Raw genomic sequence first — 24,921 nt, 5'->3', positions numbered from 1 at the left:
ATTGTCTACAACAAGAGATTAACATAAAAAAAAAAATCGATTAGCGTAATTCCCGGCCTACAGAGCGCGCCTGGTTACAAGCCTCACCGAGTACATTTGTAAAGAAAATACCATTTGCTACATATACACGCTGCAGCTGTGTAAAAGCCGCAAGTGCCCACATTGAAACCTGAGATATTTACAAAGAAAGAGTTTAACGCTAGCGCTAACACTAGCGCGAAGGCCACCGCTGCGCTAAAGCTACCACTAACGCTAACATGGCCGGTTAAAATGAAATTTACCGGTAAATATCAATGAGATACGCCAGTAACACAGTAGCAACACGTTAGCAGAGCACTAACAGGGCTGGTAAAAGTCATTTCCTCGGCACATATATTCCACAGGTTCTCATTGTTACCTTTTTCGCTCGAGTGCCCCATTGCGGCCGTTAGAAAAAAAATTCACAAATTAGCCGCATCGCCGCATAAACTGCAGGGTTGAAAGCGTGTAGAAAAAAAATTTGTGGCTTGTAGGCCGGAAATTACGGTAATAAATTAGTATGTTAGGTGGAATTGAGACACATTCCGTTCCGACATTCTGTCTCGGTTAGTTTGATTTGAATCTGCTGCTCTGCTCAATACGAATTTGGGATCGAAACCTTAGTTAATGTTTATTGTGATGTCATCACTCCCAGTTCCTTTGTGAATCCTCAGAATAATTGTCAAACTTTGACCCCCATGCTCCGCCCACTTTAGATCTCGCAGGTGAACCAGGTTGTTTGATTTAGCGTGGTTGATCTATTTTGGTCACAGTCTTCCAGTTTGGGCACATTTGGGCAATGGACAAGTAAAAGTTGGTTGAACGCTGAAAATTGCCCAAAATGGTTACTTGAAACAAAATGGCCAACTTCCTGTTCCATATCAGACAACTGGTGTTCGGGAATCTTCCAGTGTTCACTACAGTGAGAAATAACCGATTCCTTGCTGACTTCCTGTTCAATTTCGGCCATGGGTCCTTGAGACTTTTTGTGTGTGTCCTTTTATGATGTACCAATTTTGTATTGATTGATGAAACTGGTTTTGTGGGCTCAATTTTTTTAAACTTTGGGCGATAATTTAAAGACACCTAAAATAAATACATTTTCAGCACGATACATGCGCTTGCCAATCCTGGTGAGGTTTAAAGCAACCAACACCGATTCCGACCGGGCCCGAGCACCAGGATGACAGGTCCGATCACAAGTGACCCTTGCGCAAGAGCTATCTATTCTGGAGCCACGTTGAAAACGGATGACCGTCTGATGGGGACAGTTTTACTGTGGAGGGGCGGAGTCCGTGTTGTAAAAGTGTCAGCCTGAGAGTTGGAAACCTTCTCGAAAATCTATGAATCACCTCCCGTGTTCACTTCTGCGGTATCACGATGACACCCCCCCTCCCCCTTTGCTCAGACATGAAACGAGCAGCCCAACACATCAGAATTCTGCAGCGTCTTTCTGCGCTAATGACAGGATTTCGCGTGCGCGTAGAGCGAGCGGCCTTCGTTTGTGCAACATTTTTTAGGGGCGTGAATACTCAATTCAAAATGTCCACTTGCGTCTCCCGATGCCGACAGAGGCTGATACTAAAGCATCTGTTCTTCTTTTTCTTTTCATTCTCTCACTTTTTTTTTTTTAATATAGTTGTAAACCCGGCCCATTCTTGTCGCGTCTGTTTCTTATCTTGCGCTTGGTGGCGGCGTAGGTGGCTCAATCTCTGCGGGCCCCTTCTCATCCATACCAATGACCCCCCCCCCCACCCCCCTTTATTTGATGTCATTGAAAATGCAGCCGCCTCTCGCCGGGCAGGAGAGATGGCTGAAGAATGGGGAAGCAGAAGTGGCCAATCAATTGAGCTGAAATGGACCTACGGCTCTCGGGGAAGGAAACGTTGCGCTCGTCGAGATCCTGAATTGCTTTTGGCGCGTGCCTCGGTTACATCGCCGCATATTAAACTAGTGCACGTGGCGCGGTGAGCGTGAGGCCTAAAAATAAACGACTGTTCAGGACTTACACTTGTTAGCAAATACTCGTGTTATTAAGTTGAATATTTTATCTTTTAGCTTACCACTTTTTTTTTTTTGTTTTATGAAACTGTCTCAAGGAAAGTCAATTGATTTGTGCCATGCTCGGGTCCTGTGACCCTGAAGTGGAAAGATGCTTTTAAAATCGTAACGATCATGATGCCACTTGTGTCACAGTCACAGCGAAGCGCCTACATAACGGGAAAAATTCAACCTTTTTTCCTCATAAAATACATCATGTCAATTTATTTCGCTGTAACCATGACAACCGTGTCACTCTTGGCCGAAAGTAGAACTCCACTGAGGTTGTACATGAATACATTTGTTAGAAATATTGAATAAAAATATCTCGAATGTCACATTTAGAACCTTAAAATGGGGATTCGCTTGGAATTCCAACAAAGGATTCATTCCGAGTACCGTAATTCCCGGCCTGCAGAGCGCACCTGGTTATAAGCCTCGGTACACAGTTTTTAACACTAGCGGGGTGCTAGTGTTAGTGCCGCGCTAGCGTTAAACTCTTTGTGTACCGAGGCTTATAACCAGGTGCGCTAACGCTAGCGCCCCACTAACGCTAGCGCCGCATCACCGCATAAACCCCCGGGGTTGAAAGCGTGTGAAGAAAGCTGCGGCATGGCAGACGGCAATTATGATACGTATTTTGTGATACACATTTTTAACATTTACAAAAAACGAATCGATGGGTAGACGGTTTGAAGGTTAAAATGTTAAAGGTTGTGTTTCTGATGGTGAAAAACAGATTTCAAAATGCAAACAAAAGCATTGTAGAACAGATTGTGTTCAATCTTGCACGATGATTCGATCGAAATGTTCAAACTTTGCATAACGTTGCAGTAGCTGGAACTTTAAAATCCATTGTAGTTATTGAATTCATTTCAGTTGTATTTAACTTGAAGCACAATACCATTTAAAAACGCCACTTGCATGCAATCCATTAGAACTGTATGTTTTTCGTATTGGCACAAACCTTATGAAACTTTTACCTGCAATACATTTTAAATGATTGATTTTCTGAAGTTCAAGCTGTGCATAAAGTAATGTTACAGTGGCTTACGAGAGTATTGAATATGTATAATTTTTTGGGGATTAAAACTGCTGATGTAGGAGGTTCCCCAAAACATTTTTGTTTTGCTTCTGTTTTTATATGCACTGCAATCAAGCGGCGGCACTCATACATCTTTTATTTATCTGGATCTTGTTAATGTAATGGCCTACTTTAACATTTGTGTGTGCCAAATAACACCTCACTGCTGCTAATTGGCACAGGTTGCTTGTAATTAGCGGTAAGTATTAGTCAGGCGTGGGGCTGATTTAATTTAATGCTGATGCTGCGTTCAAGCAGAATTTCTAGTGATGGAATTTTTTATTTTTTTTTTCTCCAGGGGGCGGGGTGGGGGATGAAGGCGTAATTAGAGTCTCGGGAGCAAAGGTTGGGCAGGAAACGTGCCTTTGCAACACGGGTCTGGTGCCAACCTCCCATCTGTGCGCTCGCTATTTGGTATTCCGCTTCGGCGTCATACTTTGTAAAACTTTAAATGACTTCGCACCTCGCGCCGTCCCTCTAGTGCTTTCCCAATATCTCACGCTATTGTTCTTCGCCGGCTAAGGAATCCTTCAGCAGCTGTTCGAGCTGAAAAACAAAGGCGAGGAGGAGAAAAAAAAAATCTCATCATGAAGACTTCGAGCGACACCTTTATCGAGAAAACAAGCCGCGGCAAATGGCGTCTGTCCGTACGCCGTCTATGAGGGACAAGGGCGCTTCGAGTGCACCCGTCCTCTCTTTCTCAATGGAAACAGACCCCCCCCCCAAAAAAAATGGACATTTTAATGGATTGTATACAAATGGTATGCGTGAGTCTTGAGTTTTTCCTGTAATAACATTTTCAGCAATGATTATTTGTACACAAAAAGGGGTAGAGACGGACAATACTCGCAGGAGTAAAAGAAAAATTAGCGTAATTTACTGAGTCCCACTTTACACTTCTTCTTCGTGTTTCTATGTCTGTATTATACTGCCCCCGGGTGGCCAAGGCGTGTGGGCCACAAGGAGCAGTACAATGTCAGTGGAATTGAAGGAAAGACAAAATGTGGCGTAAACACGCTTCATTCTTTACCTTCCTTTTTATTGTCTTTATTGTATGTATTTAGAAAATGCATTATTATGGAGTGCTGTTTTTTTGTTTTATTTGTATTTATTCTTCAATTTTTATTGTTTGTGCATCTGAACGGTTTAATTGCATTTCCATTCATTTCAATGGGGAAAGATGATTTGTGATACAAGTGTTTTGATTTAGGACAACCGGAGATGGAAGGAATTAAACTTGTATCTCAAGGCACCAAGATAAATTTTTTGTCATCTGCTGTTTTTCAGGAAATGCCTCCGTTGAGCGCCGCCAATCTAGGCAATGGGAGCCTTGTGCAAGCGTGATTCATTTGCAGTGGAATACGACATCAAAGCCAGAAGGTAAGCAGAGCTGCATTGAGTCATTCGTTATTAGCACCAGTAACGCCGTTGTGTTCCCTTGTGATAAAAAGTACTTTGCGATATCTGTGATGTGTTTGATAGCACGATGAATTATGCGATGGAGGGCGGGGCCCTGACAAATGAAAGCGAGTGTTAAGTTTATTCCCGTGGCAAAATCAAATAAAGCATCTATGAAAAATGTCTACATCTGCTCGAGGTACAGGATGTGGAACCACCACACCATCAACTAAATCCATCAAGAATTTCTAGCTACAAATATGTCCGTACTCAGATACGTTTTTATTGACCATATTAATGCTTGCTTTAACTTTTACACACTTTTAGGTAAACCATTTTCATCATTTTCAACCATCGGTTAATAACGGCCATAAAATTGCATTATGTTTTCATTCGAAACAAACAATGAACTCATACATTGTTTTACCCTCCAAAAAATAAATAAAATTTGGAAATGACCAATTGTCATGAGTAAGGCCTGGCCACTGCCAAAAGGGGCGCGGCCAGACCACTGCTCCGCATTTGACACCTGTCACAGCTGTTTCACATTTGGACTGGCATTTGCCAGTTTGTTGCCTTGCATTTACTGCATGTTGGATTCTCAGCTACTGTGCGTAGAAGTCTTGTGTTGTGCCTTTTTGTTTATCCACATCTTGTCAAGTCTTAATTTGTTTCATAGTTTTGGTCCTTGTTTCATGTTTTTGGATCTTGCTCACTTCTAAAGACTACAGTAATTTTACTCGTGATCTTTCCAAGTAAAAAGTACTCACCCTGCTTTACATGCGGAGTACGATTCCGCTATTTTATCCTGTTTGTGAGGCGTCAAACTTTTTTGCATCGATCACCAACGTTTCGCTGTCACTCTGACATTGCGTCCTGCTCCCCTCCAAAATCTTAATTCCGTGTACATATCCTTGCGTGAAATAGTTGACTGACGCATTTGGCAAAAAACATACTGCAATGTTATCTGTAATACGTGATAGAGAATCGACTTCAAACCTGTTCTGTTCGGTGGGTTGGATGTCCAGATGTGGTCAGTGTGGCATTTTGAGTTCTGTGGCGACAACAAATTGAAATAAATTCTCGGGTTCCTTGGCAACACAGACACGAACTAAGTAAAAAAAAAAAAAAAAAAAGTTCCTGAGCATTAGGTCGTGGAAAGTTTTTCATAATTCTCAACCCTTGGGGTGTTTTGGACGAAAGCGTGTCAAGGCACCTGGGAACTCAGTAAGTCTCATTTAAAGAAAAAAACAATGCTTTTCCAAAAACAGGACAAAACAAAACAAAATGAAAAAAACTGCATAGCACATACCGAAAGAGGACCCAAAGCAAGTGAGCTGCGCCGAGCGTTCATCAAGCAGACTGCAGCGCAACGCAGGAGTTTAATTTAATCCTGCACTTTGGAGACTTAAGATATGAGCGGCAATAACAGCCGAAGGTTTAAACGCAATTTTCCAGGCCATCAACTGACCATCAACTCTGTGCGTTCCTTTTTTTTTTTTTTTTTTTGCCTCTGAGCCAAAGCCACATGGCAACAATGAATTTGGCTGCTGACTCAGGCCAACGTTAAACTCCATCTCGGATCCAAGAGGCCGCCGTCTTCTGGCCAAACCGGAATCGAGTTGAACGTGGATTTGTTGGCCGCATCTTTTTGCTTGTGATGCAAAAGCCTAAAGAAAGTCATTTACATAAAGGCGAATCAGATGAGGCGATGCCGGTCTCGGTTTAATTCGGCAAAAACAACATTCCGAATGTCACGAAATTAAAACGTTCAAATAGAAAAAGTTGCGTGAAAAGTCACAATGCACGTACAGTGTATAAGCGGTGCCAACACACATGCATCAAGAGACATTCCTTGTTTTGTTCCCGCTTCTTGAATTAAACGGACTTTTGGAGGCAAATAAATGTCACGGAGCCATCCTTCTGGTTAATTAACGTGACATCAAATGACTGCTTCTCATTAATTATGCCTCATATAATGAGGGCCGCGCTCACCCTGCCTCAGTGCACACCGACAGACACGCTGTGTTCTTTTTGTCCAATTTTTTTTGTTTTTTTGTGCTTTGTTGTGTTTTTGTTTGAACGCTTGACCTTTATCTGAGTCTCTGTGAGTTGAGATACAGCGAGAATATGACAGAATTCTCTGACATTACAAGACTTTGGTATCGTTCAGGTCTAAATAAAATGTCGTCGGCGTCGGCGGCGGCTGACCTCGCGCAGGACTGACCGAGCCAATCGGCGATGAAAATAGGACGCGAGTCGGAACCGGCAGAAAGCTGACAAAAGCTCCTGCGACGCCACTTTCCTTCCAAATCAATCGAGATGTCTCGATGACACGGAGGAGGAAATCCTTGAAAGTTCTTCACGGCGGCCGTCACTCAGATTTCAGAGCGAGAACGTACGCTTTCTCCTCTGAGCAGATCGTTTTCGGGGGAGGAACAGCAAACAAATCGTATCGACGTCGGGCGAGACCAATGTCCGTTTGATGTCTTCCTCCCTCAGTGGGTGCACTTTGAAGATAATGCATATCTGTATTAAATACACGAGAAATAAGCGAGCTCCAGCGGTGCTCTGACTGGAGATTGAAATGTTTGCACCAAGCGCGAGTTGATGGCCGCCGGATGGAAAAGGAGCGCTGGACCGGATACGTGACAACCTCACCAGCTATTTTTCTCAACCGAAAAATACTTTTGTCTGATTTCATATATGAACATAGTCTCGTGGTAAACGTCTGGCTCACAGTTTAGAGGTTCACGTTTTAGTCCCACCATACAAAAACATGCATGCTGTAGGACCAGAGTGGCTCCAGCTACAGTGCACAAATTCTGTTTTTAACATAATTGTTGTCTTCACTAAGGACTCCAAACTGCCCATAGGTCAGCTAGCACGCTAGGTTTCCACGGTGAATCTCTGCCATATAACATCCATCCATCCAACCATTTTTCTTGCCGCTTATCCTCACAAGGGTCGCGGGGAGTGCCGGAGCCTATCCCAGCTGTCAACAGGCAGGAGGCGGGTTACACCCAGAAGAAAATTAACATGGGGATAACAAGCAAACCCCACAAAGGATGGCCCGGGCCCGGATTCTAACTGCGAGGCTTACGTTCCAACCACTAGGTCGCTGTGTCGACTCCTTTAGATAAACCGAGAGCCGTGTCAGAGGGAGAACGTGCCAGCGAATCAAATCACCCGTGGAGGTGAAATAAATAGCGCGAATGACGGGGAAACGCCAGCGCGCGAGTGCAAAAGCACGGAATAAACACGCCTCCATCTTCACACAACAGTTATTGTTTCTTACAAGGCGGCGTCCCTCAGGGGTCCAAAAAAGACATAATAGAGAGCTGCTACTTGAGTGTAAAATAGAAGTAAAAATTCTCGGGCTCCGGATCTCATCACGGGCCCGGTGATTCACCGCTGTGAGGACTTTTATCGCCGTTAGGGTGCAGAGTGCAACATAAATCCTCCAAATACTAATGGACTTTAGATGAGATCCTCTGACACGCGGGGCTCCGATCGCATTGAATCGGAATTAGCATTTTTATTGCCGCGTTTCCGTTCGAAACCTCCGGCGGCTCGCGCGGCGTTTGCTTTCTCGATTGCACAAAGAGGGAACGCGAGAAAACGTTACCCGGGGAGGACGCTCGCCCCGTTTGCGCCTCTCGCATTTAAACGGCCGCTCCGCACGTAAAGATGCAAACGAGCTACTTAATGACAGGTTTAATCAAGAGCTCGCGAGATGCAAAAGCGATAACGGCCCCTCTTTAACAGCTGCTCCTCGTTGACATCGCCTGTTGCTCGCTGTTATTTTAATAAATAGCACTTAATGAACACGCTCGGGCACTCTTAAAGATGCAATTAACAAGGACAAGGAAAAGAAACACTTGTTCCGAGGCGTATAAACCTTCGGTCCGGGTTCCCACCGGCATAATGGAATTAGGTGTCATCTTATGGTGGTTTTTCCTCGGGGCAGGTAGTTATGACATAAAGTTGTTGGGGGGAGTAATTTAAAACTCCCTGGTTCTTGTGTTCTGGTTCTACCTCAAATTTTGTGCAGCTCGGTGCGCTTCTAACGGAGCCGCAGGCCTGATTTTGGTTTTTCTTTGGCTTGTTTGTTTTTGTTTTTGCGTGACTTCGCCTGTGATGGGGAAGAGGAAACGTGCGATGTTGACCATATAAAAGTGAAATGAATTTCTAGTGAAGTGATTCTCAAAAATTGGATTCAAGAAACAATCAGTGAATCTTCAAACTGGATAATATATACATCCATCCATTTTCTTTTGACGCTTATCCTCACGAGGGTCGCGGGAGTGCCGGAGCCTATCCCAGCTGTCAACGGGGAGGAGGCAGGGTACACCCTGAACTATTTGCCAGCCAATCGCAAGGCACACAGAGACAAACAACCAATCACACTCACAATCACACCTAGGGGCAATTTAGAGTGTCCAATTAATGTTGCATGTTTTTGGGATGTGCGAGGAAACTGGAGCGCCCGGAGAAAACCGACGCAGGCACGGGGAGAACATGCAAACTCCACACAGGCGTGGCCGGGATCGAACCCGGGTCCTCAGAACTGTGAGGCCAACACTTTACCAGCTGATCCACCCACTGTGCCGCTAATAACAATATCGTGTCTTTTAAATCAGTGCTATACATTTAGTACGTTTAGTTGTATTTAATTTTAAAGTATCAGTCTTATTTCATTCATTTTCCAAACCGCTTATCCTCATAAGGGTCAGAGTAGTGCTGGGCCAAGGAATAGTTTTTTTTAAACAAGAGTTACTGTACTGTGCATAATAGAGTTATAGTTGCTGAGAATGATATTCAAAGTACAGTATTTATGAATAAATACTATGCTACTGCACTTTAATGTTGGTAGTATTTGTAGATATATGTTTTTTTCTTTTTGTTTTTTCACTCGGAGCAAAAGGGATGAGAACTACTCTTGTAATTGAACTTTTGACTTCCGCCATCTTGTGGGTTATAAACTACGACCTTCTACGTCAGAGGTGTCAAAGTCATTTTCCTCGCGGGCCACGTTGTAGTTCTGGTTTCCCTCAGAGGGCCGTCATGGCTGTGAAACAATAAAAATATTTAATCATCTCATCATGGACACATCATCAATTTATGAACTAGTTTTGGAATCAGTCATCAAGGGTAGCATGTTTTTCAACTATTTATGTTTGGGAACAAAAATGCTTGTAATATCTCAATGTTATCATTTTTGATATATGACAATTTGAAATTTTGGTACAGATTTTTACAAGAATCACAGAAATTGATACTCTAATTTTGGCTTCGCGGGCCACGTAAAATCATGTGGCGGGCCAGATCTGGCCCCCGAGCCTTGGGTTTGACACCCACGTTCTACACGAATTGGTTTGAAACAGCATCACAATAATCCCTGAAAGATTGAAGCGAGCGAAAAATGCGACACTTATGGGGTTGCAGGTGTTGTTCTCGATAGGTGGGCTCAGCTGGTCGCCCAGACCAGACCAGCAGGCTCAAAACAGGATCTTAAGAAGACCGTAAGAATTGAACTTGGCAGAAGGACTCATATGATGTCAGATTTTGGCTGTTTTTTATATTTATTTATGATGAAACAAATAAAATACACATTAATGGGCATTATCGGATCTACTTGCCATTATTTAATACTTTATTCAGTCTAATAGTCCACCAAACGCATCCCAGTTCAAAATTCGACGTGAACGGTATTTTAAAACCCGTCAGCGGAAACCCGGGCAGATGGTCCGAGATCCTTCTTCTTTAAAGGTGACCGACCTCACCTTTTCTAATCCTGCAGGCGATGGAGCAAAGCCTCAATTACCTTCCTTTTGTTATCGCTACGGAACACGCCCGAGTGTGTCCTCCAAAAAGGCCACGTGCACTTAACATGTCAGCACCGGCGCGCCGGGGGGGGGGGAGACGATGTCCCGCGGCGTCTCGAGGGAGGCGATAATGGGACGAGCGGGAGAACTCCCCTCGTCGTGACGCGTGCGCTTTCGCGGGCCCAGATGATTTTGGGAATTATTAATCGCCTTTATCTGCGATGGGGAAGTAAAAAAAAGAAAATCATCGGGGAGTCTGGAAACCAACGGCTAACGGCTGCCTAATCCGTGTCTATTCATGTCATTCAGGACTTCCTTTCTCATCGTTAATTGTAGAGAAGACATTATGGGATGTAGGCTTGCGTGTTCTCATTTATTTCCCCAACTTTATTGAAAATATTTGTACATTTATACAGTGCTGAGCATCACCGAGGTGTACTAGGAGTGATGCGGTGTAATTAACAGCAAGAAGAAGCGGGGAAGGTCCCCAACTACTGTCTTCTTCTTTTTCTTTCGGCTTGTCCCGTGAGGGGTCGCCACGGCGTGTCATCTTTTTCCATCTCAGCCCATCTCGTGCATCCTCCTCTCTAACACCCACGATCCTCATGTCTTCCCCCACCACATCCATCAACCTTTTCTTTGGTTTTCCTTTCACTCTTCTGCTCCATCCTCAGCACCCTTCTACCGATATATTCACTCTCTCGCCTCTGAACATGTCCAAACTATCGAAGTCCGCTCTCTCCAAAACCTCCAACTTTGGCTGTCCCTCTAATGCGCTCATTTCTACTCCTATCCAACCTGTTCAGTCCGAGCGAGAACCTCAGCATCTTCATTTCTGCTTCCTGTTGTCTCTTAAAGTGCCACCGTCTGTCACGAACGGGGCTCGAGGGTGGACCCAAATGCGCGACTCCAGAGACAAGCAGACAGTGCAGAGGAAACCTTTATTCGGTCCAAGGTCTGGGATCAGGCGGGCAGTCCAAACAATCAGAAGTACGAGGGTGGTCAGTGGACAGGCGTGGGCCGGCGCACGGAGAGCAGAAGTCAGGCAAAGTCAGGCAAACAGGAGTGCGGGAACGAGGCCTCAAGGACGACGATCTAGCGAAGGACAAGTCGTCCCCCACGTCCTATCTATACTGGGCGTCATCAACTGTAACACGGTGCAGGTGTGCTCTGACTGATTGGCTGGCCACGCCCGCCTGGGCAGGAAGCCAGGAGCACGACAGTCTCCATTCCGTACATCATGGCCTGCCTCACCACTGTTTTATAAACTTTTCCCTTCATCCAAGCGGAGACTCTTCTGTCACATAACACACCAGACACCTTCCACCAGCTGTTCCAACCTGCTTGCACGCATTTCTTCACTTCCTTACCCAACTACTCCAACTCCTGTAAAGACAAGTAATAGTTGCTGTTCCCACATATCAGAGAGAATTCATTCGTTTTGTGCTCTGTTTGTATGTGTGGTTGCGCTGCACATGTTAAAGGGACAGTTGTTTGAAGGTTTGTAATTGCCAATGCACTGATGTTAATTTCTGTTACCTCGTCTATGGCATTTTGTTTTGTATGTTATGCAGCCGCTTTTGGGAGATGGGATGACGTGGTTTGACGTTGTGGTGTTTAACCATACAATGTTTAAGTTGTGCTTTTTGTGTCAAGTTTGCACTGGAAGTGACAATTAAGCAGCTTGAGGCAAGCATGTGTTGCTTTTGAAAAACTGTTTTTCCTTTCTTCAAAGTGATGGGACGCGATAGTTCAGAGACCAACATTTTTTTTTAGCGTCTTCAACAACCTAATGTATGAATTTCGGCGTGTGGGAGGAAGTTGGGATATCGGAACAAAACCCGTACGAGAGAACGCCACGCAGGAAGGCCCCAGCCCAGATTCCGACTCGGAAACACATTTGAGAGCGGTGAGTCAGAGGCGCGAACCACGAGCACACTTGGCCTGTCCCCACTTCATTCCCCCTTCTGTTGATTTTAGCAAAACATTTTGGACAGCTTTATGCGTGCCTCTGACCTTGAGCCCATTAAGAGTTGATATGAATTACACAAAAAGATAAATAAATACACACTGTCCTCCATTTTCAGTTAAAGCTGTAATTTCCTCATGTACAGGAATCTTTCTTTGACGACGTAGACTATAGTTAGCAACCACGTCCATGTGTTCAACCTTCAATGAGGTCAAAACGTAGCAGCGGCGGCATAGATTCAGCGTTGGGTGATATGAAAGGACGCAGGCATGTCCCTAATGCAAGCTAATTAACCTTGCGAGGAATGATGCCTGTAACATAACGGCGGATCTCTTCAGAATAGAAATGGACGGGAGGGAGGGGGTATCTGTGCAAAATGCGCCACTTGGAAAGGTTTTCTCTTCAGGCGTACACATATGCGACGCGCAACCGTGACCCGTTCTGGGACGCCGGTCAGTCGACCTTCTATTTTCTGATATTTCTCGTGCGTTTTATTATGAAGAAGCATTTCTCAGACAAAACCCGAGAAACTGAAATATGCCCGCACGTCAAACTGTGGCCTTCGTCAAGCATTTTTTTCAACTGTGTTGACAAATCCAAGTAACATTTTGAGCCACGAACCATTTTCGGGTAGACATATATTCGACAGACCTGCGGGAAACAAAGTGAAATATTATGTTACTGAGCTGCCGGTCTCATTTTTAATAAAATCTGTCCACTAGCTTTTAGTATGCAGCGCCCATATAAAGTGACGTTAGTGTCGTAAAACCACCCTCGTGTCGTAAATTGCGGTCTGGTGTCGTTCATGCATCTTCTACGCTGAATAAAGTTTTCTTTATTATACAGTTGTTGTCCAAGTTTTACTGGGAATAAAATTTTGACGAAGATGGAGCTTCAGTTTGCACCGCTTCCCTTGTTCCTTCTCGCCACTCCCATGTTCCCACCGATATGAATATTTTAAGACCAAGGGCGATTGGAATAGTGGATGCTAGCGAGGCTAAGCGCTACTCTTATCGTCATCCATCTCATCTCCCATATCTCAAATGCGAGCAGATTTATGAAGACTGTATCGACTTGTCGACCGGACCCGGAGCGTTATAGTCCCGTGCCGACGGCGACTTCGAGCTTTACACGTCGATGCGGAGTTGTAAAGCCGACCAATTGATTTCAACCCCGGCTGTAAACCTTAAAAATGAAGCCGGTCTGCCGATGACCGTCCGCTGAGGAGTCTCGAACACGCGCGACGTGCATCAGGAGGCGAGTCACGAAAAACGGGGCGTCGATAGAAGGGGCCAACACGGACGACGGCTTCCGTTCCATTGATGAGCAATAATTGGCAAGCACGCTGATGTTTTGCAATCACTTTATGCGACCAATTTGAGTCCTCCCGCGGGAACCATCCATTCATGCTCCCTGCGCTAATCCATTCGGATGACTCTTCTTCTCTGGTGCAATCAGGTCGGCGTCCACAGGACCTCGTGCGCTTTCCTGCGCTCTGAAATATTAAAAGTTGCCTTCTGCTTGCACCACGGCGCAATTAACCAGCGGATGCCTTCACCGGTGACAGGCCGTGAAGAACCTCGCTGCATCCCAACAAGCCACGCCGTAACATTTCACTGGTCCAGTAACACTTTAATCAATGGGCGGTTATAAATGTGTATTAAATGCTTTACGACACACCAAAGTCCCGTTATGGCACGGTCATGTGTTTAATAATTCATCCCTCATTAGCGCGCACACTGTTTTCTTTAGACTTGGACGCATACTGATGGAAATAAATGTGCTTGTTTGCTCATCTGGTTACAGGCATCATTTGCATTCAGATTTCAAAAATCCTCTTGGCTGTATGAGTCAAACATTAAGATGAACAATTTAGGCTGCGTCATTTCTGTCTGAAAGGTGATGCTTTTACTTGTCATCCATGTACTACTAGTTTTACCGAACATTTCAGGGATTATTTCTTTAGTTTCCCGAGAGTTACAAATTTGGGGACAAAGTCACAGAAGACATTTAGATGAATATTTATAACCACAGACAGCAATAATTTAGCACAACTGACAGAAAAGTCTGTCGCACCAATAAAATAGTTTCAGTCAGCCAATAAAAACAAACTTGGCAACTTCTGCACTTTAAAGGGGAAATCCAGTGCTTTGCATGAACAATGTATTCAATAGGTCATAGCGGCCTCCGCCGGAGGCCGAAGCTCAGCTAGCGGTCTCCCCCGGACGCCGAAGCTCGGCTAACGGCCCGCCGCCGGAGCTCGCTCGTCAGACTCCGCGTCATTCCCGTCCGAAGAACCATCCGCGTCTGCCGGCCCACAACTCCGGGGGCCTTTGTTTACGCACTTACGTCCCGCGGGCAAGCCTCCGAGTAGTCGGACTCCGGTTTCATTTCGCCCGAAGAACCGTCCGAATATACAACATTATTTACAGCCACAGGTTCAAATCTGTGTGGAAGTATTCCTCCGTCTTCCCGATCAACCGATACTGCTGTTTCTTCATCAGATGAGCATAAATCCACGAAATCAGCGCTGGGCACAATGTAATCGACCCTTTGATGCGGCACCTTATACGTCACGTCCGCGCACGTAAGCCATGTGACTCGCGAAAATGGGAGCGCCACTGAAAATTCGTAATTATCGATAAAAATCTTCTCAAAACACTATTGAATGAGAGAGGATTTAACATCACGTTGTCAAAATAGGTTACATATTTCATGAACTATTGGATACACTGTTGATGCAAACCAGTGGATTTGCCCTTTAAGATCTCGACTGATACTGATCCAATATTATATTTGCATGTAACATTGTCAACATTTTGTGAATTGTTAAAAAAAAAAACGTGGAAATAACTGCACGTTTTACTTTGAACAGTGACGATAACGCTCTTAACTTTCAAAAATAGATTAATTTAATCACTAAATGGGAAAAAAAAAGCATTATTACTCTGCATTAAAATGCAGATCCGTTTCTGTTTGGAGCACTGCTCATTTCCATGATGACGACGACGATGATGATGATGATGATGATGATGAAGCAGCGCTTTCATTACAATGCAGAGTGAAAAGAGTCTTTATTATTCCAACACCGCTTGCTTAATCACACTTCCTCCGGCTCTCCGTTCTGCCGTTTTCCCTCCGTTTGTCGGCAAATTATACGCCGTATCCGCGCCCGCGGCCTCGCCGCGTCGCGCGACGACAGTCGCATCAGATAAAGTAAAGTTGGGGGGGACGATAAGATGCGCTGCGACTGATTAGCCGCGTAACGAGTGAGTCATTTGCGGAGAGAAGGTTGTTCCGGTTTTAAGAGTGAGTCAATGATGATTCATGCGCCGAGGCCGCGTCCCCCCCTTCCAATAAAGTTGCATTTGGATTGAACACCAGCCGTAACATTCTGGATTTTTATCTCTTTAACAAGACGATTATCCGCCTCTGTACAAGGGCTGGGCGGGAGGCGGCCGGATGTCAGCACGCTTTTATTCTCATCAGGCAAATGTGCTTTTATTTTACAGCGAGAAATTATGCATAACCTTCGCTTAAAAAAAAAAAAATTAAAAAAAACAGTTTTCATTTTTACCACTGCCTACAAATGGCATCAGTGATTCTCATGATTTTACACAGTCAAACTAATCTTGGATTAATGGGTTCCAATGCGCAGCTTTTTCGAATGTACATGCTATTTCTATGCTAACTACAGACTATAACTGTAAAAATTTCACTTTATGGGAGTAGTTTTGCAATCGGTAATTGTTGGTAAATAAAAGCACGTTTCTCTAAAAACTGCAAAAAGTACATTTAAATGTCTTTTCAGATGAGCAGATGCATGTTTTCCAAGTGCAGCATTTTTTGTAATGGTCAAATTCTTGTAACACCGATAACGTGCGAGCCACATAACGAGATGAGGCAAGCTAGCACTTGTACGTAAACATGCTAGCGTTCTGTTGATTCGTGCGCTAACATTTCGCTAAACATCGGTTTTGTATGTGTAACTAAATGCTGAAAATAGATGAAAAAGTTGGGTTATGTGCGGTTTCAAGTCACATTTACCGCAGTAGTATTTGTAGTCCGTAACAAAGACTTCATTTGGGAGTAGTACAGCTCGTGTTGGGCCCAAAAGTTGGTTGTGGATTATCTACAGGTTCTGTTGAGCCCAACAAAATATGTCAGACTAATAACGAGGGCTAAAATCCCGTAGTCTGACATCTCATAATAGTACATATCACATCTGAAAATCCATCCATCCATCCATCCATCTTCTTAGCCAGTTATCCTCACAATGGTCGTCTCCGGGAGTGCTGGAGCCTATCCCAGCTGTCAGCGGGCAGGAGGCGGGGCACACCCAGAACTTGCCAGCCAATCGCAGGGCACATCAAGACAATCACACTCACAATCACACCTAGGGTCAATTTAGAGTGTCCAATTAATGTTGCATGTTTTTTGGGATCTGGGAGGAAACTGGAGTGCCCGGAGAGAACATGCAAACTCCACACAAGCGGGTCCGGGATTGAACCCGGGACCTCAGAACTGTGATGCCAACGCTTTCCAGTCTAGGCACCGTGCCGCCCCATCTGAAAATCGTCACATCCAAGTTATGTGAGGGAGTTCTAATGATGAGAAATGAAAATTTTTCAGAACTTAATAAATATCTAAATAAATAAAAAAAACAAATGACCAATTTGAATGTAGAAGCTTTTTGCCCAAAAAGTGTCTGAGGATTTACTGTAATTTCCGTCTCGGCGTTCTTTATTACGATGCGGAGGACATAAAACCGAGTGATGATAGTTCATTGTTTGTGTTTATCCTTCTCCGGAATACATAATTTGGGCGAACATTCCGGGGAGAGCAGTTAATTTCTCCAAAATGGGTATTTTGTTTCCTTTTTATTCATCCTTTGGGTCGGAAACTCAATACATTTTTTATGGTATTGCCTCTTTGTCATTAAGTTTAATTATTCTTGCAAGTGCACACGGAGATTGCTGCGGCCGCCGTGAATGTAAACGGGACACAACGGCAATAATCCGCACACACACACACACGCACGCACACACACGGTGAGTGAGTGATATTCAGGATGACGCGTCCTTTTGAGACTTGTCTTTGCCACTGTACTTATCATGCGCATTGACCGGCGGATTAGCCGCGGATTCTCTGTGATCCTCTTAGAGGGGAGGGGAGCAAAGCCGGAGGTGGACAGTGGGTGTGAACTGAGGAGGGGGGTGGGGGTTGTTTTTGCTCATTGCAAATCTGCAGGTGACTCAAGCCGCAGCTAGCGAAATACTCACATTTACCTGGCTAATCTGCTCGGGAGTCCGCCACGACGCTGGGCATCCCAGATGTTTCGCGCCTCCGTCGCTGGACTCTGCAACACGATAATGACACGGCGAGCGTTTCAATATAATATTTTGGCATAATGTCTGACGGGTATGCGGCAGTTCATTTTACTCCTAGCCCTTGGGAGTACACAATAGCACAAACAGAACAGGCTAAATATTCGTTTCCACCAAGGATGAGCAAACTTTTTCCACTTTAGACTGCATAAACAAAAGGCGATGGAGGGTTCAGGGGGGTTCATTTCATTTTGTAGTTATGAAACATAAAAAAAAACAAGATGCAGGTCAATGGTAAACGGTTAATCATGCATCCACCCATCCATTTTCTTAGCCGGTTATCCTCACAAGGGTCGCGGGGAGTGCGGCAGCCTATCCAAGCTGTCGATGGGCAGGAGGCAGGGTACATTCTGAACTGGTTGGCAGCTAATCGCAGGGCACAAAGAGACAAATAGACGCACTCACAATCACACCTACGGGCAATACCCGAGTGGACGCAGGATTGCACTCTAAATAGGAAGTACCATGTACTACTACGTGGTGAAAAGTAACGGGACATGCAGTATTTCTTAATCAGTGAAACGATGATCCTGAGTGATGATCATGTGGGGATTTTTCCTCCCTGATTTCATTCCCCCCATCATCTGCCAGATCTCTCACATTTCACAAATCTTTCAGACGGTTAAAAACCATCATATCCGTACAAAATGAAAGTACTCCCAACTTTTGGGTACCTGTCAGGGTAAGAGCCTTTTCCGTTCCCGATCCAAGGGCCACAAAGGCAGGATTGGTTGGCTTTTGTCTGGGCCCACCCCTAAGCTAGAACCAGAATGGCGTTGGTGGGCAAATGCTCCAAAAGTCTAAAATCTCGATGGGAAGGGACTGATGTTTTGCATCAAACCGAGCCACCTTATTAAACTTCTCTTCGACGAGCAAGTTTGGCTAACGAATCCAATCTCAGTCCCTCTGTTATCTTTTTCTGTGTGGTGCTGAAGAACATTTCTATACATTTTCATTTGCGAAATCGTAGTCACAAGAGAAAACTCCCGAGCTTTGTTTCGCTGAAATTAATGTACGTGATTATCCCCCTCCCCACCCGCCCACCTTCCCTCCCCTCCTCCTATTTGCTTCTGTACTTCACCGTGGGAGGGATCTGAAGAAGGGTGCAATTTTCCCGCCTACGTGCATATTAACGGCCTCACAAGACAAACCAGAGATTACGGCGCAATCGGTATTCGTGTCGCTGCTCTGCGTTCTTACGGACGGACGCCGCGTCGTGCGCCCCTCGTGACTCGCGGGGTAGAACGTGTTGAATCGAATGGAAGGCTCGGGCAAAATTCAATCTCGACGCTCAGTAATTGGAATCTGCAAACTGCAGAGATTATCAGCAAATGAGCAGACAATGGATACCGCGGTTCAATTGTCTGCTCGGGCTGCTCCTGTATCGGCGTGCCAGGGAAAGGGCAGGCCCGAGACCACACGGAACTGCGGCAGGGAGTCGTGGAGACGTCTGCGGTATTGTTTTAATTACACGTCATGATGAGTCCATTTAGCCGTTCAATGACCCGTTTTACGAAGCCGAACAACCGTGGGAAGCGCGGGCGCCCTTGGCGGGGTCCTTCCCGCGGCCCCCGGCCCCGTAGGGGGAAGCCTCTCGGCGAAGGGGGAACGTTTTGGCTTTAGCGCACGGCCTGGCCCGAGAAAAGTCACCGACGCGGTCCACATGTCGTCACAGTGCCCAAAACATCCTCGCGGACCTTAGACACCATCATTGTGTTGATGACAACATTTATAGTGAATCGCGTCTCACGAGGCAGACGCGCCGGAGCCTCTTTATATGCTAAGAACTTAAATCCATCACCATAAACGTCAGGATTAACAGCGTGTTATACGTTGACAGGAAGAGGGCTATAACAAAAGTCCATTCCGATGCTCCTTATTAATAGCACGCCGGATCGGACCTTTTCCAGGTCCCAAAATGGGACTGGCTTGTTTCCAAGCTTGTGAAAATCACGTTTCAACAGAACAAAAGCAGAACCACTGAGGGTACCGCCTCACTCACAAAGCCAGTATATGCTTGAACTTCAATTAGATCTGGAGGGTGGTTGTTCGGCTGTTTGTACCACAAATTTATTGGTACAGTCCTAAGCAATCTTCACTGTATTTGACTAATTCTTGGGTTGCACTATTTACCGAAATGGCAAAAGTCAAGTCCTCCGACGATGTAGTCCGTAGGACTAATTCTTGGAGTCCAAGACAACTTCACTCTACGCGTTCTAGTGACTGCGATCCACCGTGCCGCCCCTAGAGATAATTCTTTCTAGAAAAAAAAAGTAAATGTCTTTATATTGTGTATATATATATATATTATATTGTAACATATTGTCACATTCTAGTCATCGTATCCTTTTCCTAAAACCATTTGAAGCTTGTTCGTATGCAGTGTGCTGCATGTGTAGTGCTTCCTGTCCTTTGTCTACGATGACGTACAAGACCACAAAGCAGCTGGATGGAAGCGAGCCAAGCCCGATAAAGCTCGCAGGTAAACTTGCTGAGAATTGAAAGCGGGTCAGGTGGCAGCCTGAGGAGGGAGGATGAAGGGGGGGACCGAGCCGGCCGGCCGGACCACATGTGTTTCCCGAGGAGCTGGCATCACGCCAGGACGATGACCCGGAGCGAGGCGGGGTCATCTTGGCATCGAGCTAACGGATTGTGCTGGGCCGCTGACGTGCGACACAGCCGGCACGCACACATGTGAGGCCCGAAATAGCCGGAAAACGCCGCAGCGCCGCTGACCTGCCACTTAACACTCGGGATAGGAAATCAGCGGCGGCCTAATCTGCCCCCGAAAACTTTCGAGGACTTAACTTGTGACACAGGGTGGGATGTATACATCGTGCAGGACTGTATATCATCAGACGATCAGATCGCAACGCCAAACAAGTCATTAGTCGTTAGAAACCCATGTCATTTGTACTTAATAACTATATTTAGTTGCAATTTTGATTTGGGGGTCATTCTAAGATACCAAGCAGATGGCACTGTGCTGAAAAAAAAAAAAAAACCAACACAAAAAAAAAAACGCTCATTATGGTATAGACTGTATAAATGTGATGTATAAAATTATTAATTTATTCCAGCTGTTCATTTAAAATAAAAATCTGTATTTTGATGAAAATTGCAGGTAGTTACGTAGGGCTTCGTAGGATCGATCAAGTCTTTTTCAAATCAGTTACTACACCCCCTGGGCTCTTTTTTTTTTTTTTTTTTTTTACATACATATTTTATTCTCATTTATGAGGGCTGTGGTTTTATTATTCAACACCATTAGTTGGTTTTGATTATATGGTATAAACTCAGATCAAAATTAGCCAAGCGCCGTGTGTGACCATTCACAATTAACAGTAGCGTGCTAGCTGTTAGAATTTTAGGTTAAAAAAAAAAAAAAACACTGTCGCTTACACCAGTGGTTCTCGGAGGAGTCGCATCTTAAGGGGTGCGCAAAATAATGCGAATGCAACACTTTATTTGATTTTTTGCTTTCATCTTTCACGAGAAGAACAGAGATATTTTTGATGGCTCACACAAAAGGCCCGTTTCTTGCACGTATTGTTCACAAATAGCGAGCGCTTTCCCTTTGCCGAGATCATCTGCGGCATATTCTGACGCTGAGTTGAAAGCATGATTATTGGACGGGGGGGCCTCAAGCTACCCGCAATAACACGTCACTCTGAAATGTGTACTTTGTTTAGAGTGGCCTTTTATTGTGGACAGCCTAAGGCACACCGGTGCAAATAAATGTGCGCTAAATTGTGGTCACAGCTGATGCTGATTGGTTTTTTGACCTATCTCCCTGCCCCCTTCCAAATACAAAACTGCGCATTTTAATATGGCCTTTTATTGTGGACAGCCTAAGGCAAAACAAGCTGGTTGTTACACAAAACTACTGTGGAAAAATGCAATTTTAATCTCGTAAAAATCTGACTTTTATCCCGACAAACGATTTACCAGACATGATTTTTCTTTCTTTCCAAAATACAAGCAACTGTTAAAGGATATACATGGCGCTTGTGTTTAATTCTCATTAGAATTTTGAGGGGGTCCTTGGAAAAAAATCCTCCGTCTTCCAAACTGACATCTCCTGCACTTAACAACGGATACATGTGACTGTGCAGAATCTGAGAAGCCGGCACGGCAGCCGAGGCCGATTCAGATCAGTTGATTAGACGGCTCCTCGGTCTGCAGCGCTTGTCAATCACGCTCGCTGTTAATCAAATTAATGACATGGTTGGCATGCACCAGCCAATCGCCCGGCTGGCTTTTTGATACACTCGTTTCCGCCGGTGTAATCGCGATAATAAACATGTACATGCGCTGTCGGGGAAAGGGACGTTTTGTCATTAAAGTGTTACGTGGACCTTGGCGGTGGTCTGCGCTCTCCTCGTGCTCGTCTGGTGTTAAATTAGTTTTTGCTGTGCTTAGTTATGTACTTAAATGGTAATGCGCTGTCAATCAAGGGGTGCCTCCGCAAGCCTTAGTTCACATGTACCTGAGTATTTAGGACATTTTTTTCCAAAAGTATCTCCACTCCAGGGTCTAAAAATATATCACTCCACAGTGATGATAAACAAATAGCTATCTGATTTAGAGTTGGGATTGGGTTTAAAACCGGGACTGGGATAAAAACCGTTTTGATTTCAATCCATTGCTTTTCTGTAGCACTTTTCCTCATTAAATTGCAAGTCAACTGAAGGCTATCCCAGTTACTTCAAGGAAAATTCCGGTGGTTTGGTGTAACAATGTATCCAATAGGTCACGTAATATGTACTCTATTTTGCCAATGTAATGTTAAATCCTCTCTCATTTAATAGTGTTTTGACAATTTCGCAAGTCACATGACCTACGTGCGCGGATGTGACGTGTACCGTGCCGCAACAAAGGCTCGATTACATGGGACAGCATTTATGCCCAGCGCTGATTTCTCAGATTTATCCTCATCTGATGAAGAAATAGCGGTATCGGTTGTTCGGGAAGACGGAGGAATACTTCCATACACAGCCGTGAGTGGCACAGTCGTGAGTGGCTGTACGGCTGTGTATGGAAGTATTCCTCCGTCTTCCCGATCAACCGAGCGGCCGAGCCGTGAGCTCCCTCCCCGAGCCTTGGAGCTCGCTCGCCGGGGAGCGAGCTCACAGCTCCCCAGAGCCCTGGAGCCTCGCCGCTCACGACAGTGTATGGACGTATTCCTCCGTCTTCCCGATCAAGCCAGCGGCTGAGACGCTCATGGCTGTGCCGCTAACGGCTCTGTATGGAAGTATTCCTCCGTCTTCCTGATCAACCGATACTGCTATTTATTCATCAAATGATGATAAATCAGAGAAATCAGCGCTGGCCATAATGATGTCCCATGTAATCCAGCGTTCGGAATGGATTACAACAGGTCGCATCCGCGCACGTAGGTCATGTGAATGGCGAAAATGGCGGCGCACCTGAAAATTCATAATTGTCGATAAAAAAATCTTCTCAAAACACTATTAAATGAGAGAGGATTTAACATCACATTATCAAGATAGAGTACATATTACATGATCTATTGGATACATTGTTACTCCAAACCACCGGAATTTTCCTTTAAAGAGAAACAAGCTCGAGGTTTGGGGAAACGCTGTGTACTGTGTACAGAGAGAGGTCATCCCACAGTGGAGTCCAGAACCACAATACTGGACGATCGTACCGACTTGGACATCTGTTATCATCGCTCGAGTAGAGTCGGGAGGGGATGCTTTCTAAAAGTTAGACCAAGGGGACAGTGTTCCATTTGCATAATACGCTATTTGCGTCTCAACACGGTAAATTCCTCAGAACTGGAAACTCGGAGCCCGTCGCAAACGGCTCCCATTTCCCGATTAAAGCGTGCGAGTAGCCCGTTGAAGCTGGAAACGGCAAACCAGAAGGCACATGCACGGACGTGTTTATGTACAACATTGAAATTGCCTTTCTAAAAATAGACGTAATACTCGTATGCCGCACACAAACGGCACGAGCGCCATCGGAGACGGAGGAGGCGGCGGTGTGGCGCGGAGACGCTGGTGCTCATCAAGTATGAAAGTCGCCCCGGCGTGCTTTTTAGAGCACACTTAATGAGCGAAATGGAACACGGCCAAAGTGCAAGACAACTGCCACCGTCACAGCACGTGCTCACAAAAGACGCCAATTACATTTTCATTTTTCCCCAAATACAGCAAAATACGTCAAATATTCGGCTTTATTTTTGTTTTTTGTGAATTGTTAATTGTGCCAGTCTTTTAACAAATCACTATATTTAAGCTCTATTTAATTCTGTAAATCCAAGAATTAATGGATTAAAAGAAACGATAATACTACATCAACCTCGCCCCTCCCCCCAAAAAATGGGCTCTTAATCCAATTTCAAATGTTTTACACACAAAGCTAATCTTATTATGTATTTATTACATATTTCAGTTTTTATCTTTTTGTTTTAAATTTCTATAATATTTTTAAATCAGAAGTGTGAAACTGGCTTTATTTTTTTCATTTTTACAATATTTACTGTCATTAAAAAATATATTTTTGTTACAAAATGTTTTTACAATTGAATTTTGTGATGTATTTTACTCTTAGTATAAACATGAATAATTCTACATATATTTATGTATTTATTTAGATTTATGTATTATATTTGCACCTTTAAAATGAACTTTTATTTGTATTTGTATTTTTCATTAAGAATATCATGTAAAGGGTTGACCTCAACAGTAAGAAGCTTCGCCGACTGGAGACAGTTGGCGCGTCTCCAAGCACCAACACTTTTTCCATCTCGAATTACGTAAGCATATTATTTAGTCGGCGAACTATCTAGCGTCTCATCTTTGTCTCCCTCCTTTCTCGCGGCCGCCGCGTACTGTAAGAATGGCGGCGGAAGTACCCAAAGTGTCCCAGCGCACATGCCGGCGACAAAGCCGTTCACGTCTGTCTCGCCGCTCTCCTCGATTATGCTTAAAGAACATCTTGCGAGCTCTTTTATACTCGCTCCGCGTCGGCCGCCTTGAGTGACGCGGCTGGTAATTTGCTATTATCTGCGAGAAGTAGGGTAGAAGGCGAAGGATGACAAGTGGAACTCGGCCGTACTTTATTGCTCTTAGCAGGTTTTTCTTCGGGGCAGTCAGGCGGGAGCGTCTCATTCTAAAGGAAGGCGTTGTGGGCTTCTGAGGCCTGCGGGACTCGGCGAGGAGCGCC

At 44.8% G+C, this 24,921-nt stretch overlaps 1 long non-coding RNA gene across 1 annotated transcript in view; it reads left to right on the top strand.

Annotated features, from left to right (window-relative positions):
* The first annotated feature begins 4,426 nt into the window (after positions 1–4,426).
* LOC133514430 (uncharacterized) overlaps positions 4,427–24,921 on the top strand; it is a 75,401-nt gene continuing 54,906 nt past the window's right edge. Inside the window, exon 1 of the long non-coding RNA XR_009798805.1 lies at positions 4,427–4,522. This is a non-coding gene — a long non-coding RNA (uncharacterized LOC133514430). The remainder of the gene's footprint in view (positions 4,523–24,921) is intronic.

This window comes from Syngnathoides biaculeatus, chromosome 16 (assembly GCF_019802595.1).
Source record: "Syngnathoides biaculeatus isolate LvHL_M chromosome 16, ASM1980259v1, whole genome shotgun sequence".
Taxonomy (NCBI): domain Eukaryota; kingdom Metazoa; phylum Chordata; class Actinopteri; order Syngnathiformes; family Syngnathidae; genus Syngnathoides; species Syngnathoides biaculeatus.
The sequence above is the reverse complement of the archived record's forward strand: the minus strand, read 5'-3'. Positions and strand labels throughout refer to the sequence as shown.